Raw genomic sequence first — 5,791 nt, forward strand, 5'->3', positions numbered from 1 at the left:
AATGCAGAAAAGTGTGCATACTTGGTAAGTTTTTCAACTACCACCACGATGACACTCTTTCCTTCGGACTTGGGTAAACCTGTGATAAAATCCATTGAAACCTCCTCCCAACATTGGCTTAGAATGGATAAAGGTTGTAATAGACCCGAGGTCTTAATTGTTTCAACTTTATTTTGTTGGTAAACCAAACATTCTGCCACAAACTTTTGAATTAAGGTCATCCCAAAAAAAATCCTTCTTAACCCTGTAATAAGTTTTTAAAAATCCGGAGTGCCCTCCTAAGGGAGAGGTTTGCAATTCCATAAGAATATTTTGTTTGAGTTGGGAATTCTTACATAGGTATAAGTGATATTTGTACCATAACGGAAAATTTTTCTAGCTAAATGTATCAAATGTATTGGGATCTTGTTTTATCTTTTGAATAAGTGCCCACACTTCTTTGTCATTCTTCCATTCATCCCTTATTGTATTTATCCAATCCGGTTGGATAATGGAAATGGGGAAAAGAAATGCTTCGACATCCTCATCCTTTCTTGAGAGCACATCTGCCACAACAATTTACTTCCCTTTTTTGTAGATGATTTCAAAGTCATAACCCAACATTTTTGTGACCCATTTTTGTTGCTCTTCTGAAGATAAGCTTTGTTCTAAAAAGTATTTAAGACTATAATGATCTGTTTTTACCTTGAAGTGTCTTCCCATTAGGTAGGGTCGCCATTTCTTAAGTGCATGTAGTATTGCCAACATTTCTTTCTCATAAATATCTTTGTGTAAATACTTTCCTTTGATTAGATGAATTTCGAAAGCAATGGGTCTTTCTTCTTACATTAAAACAACACCAATTCCATTTCCTGAGGTGTCACATTCCACAATAAAGGTTTTTGTGACCTCCGGCGTAGCTAAGACCAGTGCTTGGCACATTTCCTCTTTAAGATGTTCAAAGGATTTCGTTGCTTCTAGAGTCCATGAAAATGCTTCTTTATTCAATAATGTTGTTAGAGGTGCTACTATTCTTCCATAATTCTTAACAAACTTGTGATAATACCCTATCAACCTAAGAAATCCTCGTAGATGCTTTATGGATGTGGGGATTTTCCATTCCTTAATGGATTTAATTTTTCTAGGTCTACCTTAACACCTTCATGAGGTACAATATGACCCAGATATTCCACCTCTTGTACTCCAAAGAAACATTTGGAGCTTTTTGCATATAATTGTTTCTCCTCCAATAGTTTGAGCACCCTGTCAACATGTTGAACATGATCCTTCCAAGACTTGTTGTAGATTAGTATATCATCAAAAAATATTAACATAAATTTTTTGAGGAAGGGTTTGAAATGGAATTCTCCAAACCTTGAAATGTAGAAGGTGCATTGGTAAGGCCAAAAGGCATGACCAAAAATTCGTAATAACCCTCATGAGTTCTAAATGCTATTTTTGGAATGTCTTTAGTGTTCATTCTGATTTGATGATATCCTAAATGAAGATCCAACTTGGTGAAGTAAATTGATCCATGTACTTCATCCAATAATTCATCAATGAAAGGAATGGGAAATTTATCTTTAATAGTGAGTTTGTTGAGCTCACTATAATCTAGACACATGCGCCATGACCCATCCTTATTGTGCACCAATACTACTAGAGTAGAGAAAGAACTTTGACTAGGTTGAATTATAACATCCTCTATCATTTCTGCAACCATGCATTCAATTTCACTCTTTTGGGCATAGGGATATCTGTAAGGCCTGATGTTTGGAGGAACACTTCCTAGAATCAAATGAATAGCATGATCATGATCACGAATAGGTGGGAGGCCTTTGAGAATCTCAAATACCTTGGAATGATTGCCCAAGACTTTTTGGAGATTCGAAGAAATAGATGATTTCGATGTGGGAACCTCTAGCAAACATGATTGTGCAATTACACCTCGTTCTTCTTTCTTTATAAGCTTTGTCATTATGTTCAAGCTGATTATCTTTCCTCGTTTCCCTGTGATACCCCTTAATTCAATTCATTTCCTTCTGCAGAAAATTTCATGAAAAGTTATTGAAAATTAAAATCTATTGTACCCAAGTATTGTAGCCATTAGACTCCTAGTACAACATCAGCACCACCCATTGGAATGGAAAGCATTGGGCTATTCAATACATATTCTCCCATGGATAGCTTGATATTATGACACTTTCCAAAGAAATTTATGGTTCCTTCACTTGCAACCATCACTTGACACTTTGATGCTGGATATAGGAAGCAATTCAACTCCTTCAGTATCTTACAATGAATAAAATTATGGGTACTTCCTAAATCAATCAACACTATTACCTTATTCTTCTTGATATGTCCTTCTACCTTGATAGTTTGAGGAGTGGTAATTCTCGCCAATGCATTACAAGATATGGTCATATTAATTTCTTCTTTCTCTAGGGTTTGTTCCTGGTGTATATCCTCTTATTTTGATGTTTCCTATTCCTTTTCTTCCTCCTCTTCACAATCTATGTAAAATAATTTCTTCTCAGCACACTCATGACCTTTAGTTTATTTGTTATCACAACTATAACAAAGCCCTTTTTCTTTTTTTTCTTCCAATTTTTGTGGTGTCAACCTTATAGTTTGTGGAAGGCTAGGAGAAACAACACTTCCATATTTATAGTTGTGAGTGGTAGGCTTCCTTGTTGCCATAATTTTTCTTTCCATTTTTCTTGCTAACCTGAATGCATTCTCCAATGAATCAAGTTCCCAAAGGTGAACCTCATGTTGGATGTTATCCATTAAAGTCCCTATGAACACATCAATCCTATGCTCCTATGGAATATCTTTTACCCTTATATTCAATTTTTGGAAGTCCTCAATGTGCTCCATCATTGAATCCTTTTGTTTGAGATTTATCAATTGGCTAAAAAAGGTGTTTCTTTTTGTATCGTCATAATGTGCTATCATTTTTTCCGTAAAAATTGACCAAGTGAAATTTTTTTACAAGAGCAAAGCCATCAATACTATACAAACTTATTTGGTTCCAAATATAAAGTTGCAATGCATACCTTTTGTATGTTTTGCAAATTATGGAGATCGAAATATTGTTCCATCTGTAGTATCCATGTTACAGGATCCTTGCCCTAAAAATTCCTCATATCAACCTTTGGAACATGGTGGGTCTTTTTTCCAATTTTAGAGTCTATGAAATCATGATTAGCATTTCTTTTGTTTTCATCATGAGTTTCCTATACTACCTTTTCTCCATTAGGAAGCCTTTCTTCTAGTAATTTTGTCAAACCTTCCTTCAAAACTTCCATGTATTTATTTAAATGTTCAATGTTGTCTTTCATACCATCTATATTATCTTCCACGCTTTTCTTTAAACCATCCATCTTAGCTTCTATTACTTTTTGTGAGAGTGAAATTTGTTGCACTTGGTCTCGTAATTTTGATATATCATGTTGCATTTCTTCCTCTTATTCATGAGTCATGCTAGAGATTTTGGGTTTCTTACTAGGTGTTTCCATTTTATTTCTTCGGGGCATCAATTAATGATAATAATGCTTCACTATGCCGTTGAATTCCTTCAAACTAATTTTTCAAACCTAACTTTTTGAAAATTTAAAAAAAAACTACACACCTTTTTTCACTTTGTAGGAGCTCGATATTGAATCTGATGTATCTCTGTAATTTCAGATATCCAAGGCCTAAAATTACGTTCTGCGGTGTCCCTCTGAGTCATCTTTCTAACCCCAAAAGTCTGATCAAGATTGGATTCTCCAAGGAAGAGTTATGCCAAATATCCCACGATGACCTGATTATAGATTGGTTCAGTAGAGCGTATTTGTACGATGTGCCACGTGTCACTATTTCGATCTTAGGACTTGAAACCAATACACAGAAAACTACATGCCTTACTCTTTCTATAAATTCTAATGAAATTTCAATCGGATTCTCAGAAGAAGAAAAAATTATGACGATTTTCCCTAGGTCACCTGTTTGAGATATAATTCAAGATCCTACAAAAACCCTAACTTCCTTGCATCATATCTCTGAAAATATAGTGGGAAAAGATCTGAAATTTAGACCCGAGGTTCAAAGAGATATTGGCTCAAATGGGTTTTGTTTTTTTGCATCTAAAACGTCATAGAAAAATGTTATAGAGAAAATTCCACGATGCCTGTTTGGAGCAGTGAAACCCTAGAATCCAGAGCTCTGAGACCAAATGTTATGCAACTAGCTCGTAACTAGCTCGTAAAATAGAAGAAAAGATAGACCAACACCTTCAAAATCAGCCTCTTCGAGGGGGAAACCTCTTTTACATTACACAAATGAACAATTCTTGGATGATACAAATGAGAAAATCTCCTTTCCATATATAGGAGTCTAAGGAGTCACAATATAATCAAAGCTGACATAACAATAATGATATAAAGGCACAACAATAACAATAGTGGGCTTCTATGGGCACAATAATAACAATATGGGGACAATAGGGGCACAACAATAACAATAAGGGCTACAATGACAATAGTAATGGGGGAATCCCTAGTATTATAGCGACCTAATATATCAACTGTGTTTAAATCAATAAGTGATAAGTTTATGCCTCATTTATTTGAAATCGAAAACCAATACAAACACAATATGTATAACGTCATATAATGGAATCAATTAGATACAATATCATTTACTAACATTATTATTTAAATAAAAAGTTATATTAAAAAATATTAACATTATATATAAATGTATGTTATTTAATTATAAATTAAAATTTAGTATAATTTTAATAAATACAAATACTTAGTTTATATAAATAAATTTACATCCTAATAATTATAATTATTTCATTTAGTTTATTAAATATATATTTTAAATTGTATAACATCATTTAACTATATAATTATTTACATAGCATATTAATTTTAAATTATATATTTAAAAAATCGTTTTAAATTTTTTATTTATATTATTAAGTTTTAATTAAAATTTGATATAATTTATATAAATAAAAATATTTATTGTGTAGAGAGGTGCTCTACAACCTGGTATGGTAGTAATGTTGTAAAAATATAGTTATGTAAGGCATTACTAACATTCCATTAATTATGTAATTCTTAATAACATTTCATTTTTAATGTTATTTATCTCTATTACACCAAAAGGCACTCTACATCGCAACATAGGGGAGATGTTGTAGTGGTCGTAAATGAGTATAAACATCAAGTGTTGGCTCAATATGGGGAAGATGTTGTAGTAGTCGTAAATTAGTGTAAACATTTAAGCTTAATATGGGCAAGATGTTATAATGTCCAAAGAAGAAAACACTAGAGTAATGATACATTTAATAAATGCGAAAAAAGAAAGAAAGAAATTTTTCTAACTTTATTTTGCATTTCCATTTTGCTTTAATAAATCAGAAATGTATTTTATTATAATTTTATTTTTACTTTTAAACTAAATAATAACCTATCATACGAATAGATACATGAAATTGATTTCATAAATTGTAAAGAAATATAAATTTACATAAAATTTAATCTATACCAAAAAAACATGCATGAGTGTTTTGAAGCATGCACATATTTGTAACATAATGCATGTTCTTTTATCTGAAAACAAAAAAAACATTGCAACCTTGTTTACAAGTAAGATCGAAGTTCTCATCAAGTTCTTGTTGTAGCATAGGTTCAATTCTAAATTTCATTTTTATATTTGATAAATTATACAAATTTAAATAGTTTGTATTTTTTTCATTATTATTTAAATGTATTTTTTATTCTATTAGGATGGAATAAAAACTTAATTTGAACCC

The sequence above is a fragment of the Pinus tabuliformis genome, chromosome 4_2 (assembly GCF_031772625.1).
Source record: "Pinus tabuliformis cultivar Carrire ecotype Pingquan chromosome 4_2, CPIR1, whole genome shotgun sequence".
Classification (NCBI taxonomy): domain Eukaryota; kingdom Viridiplantae; phylum Streptophyta; class Pinopsida; order Pinales; family Pinaceae; genus Pinus; species Pinus tabuliformis.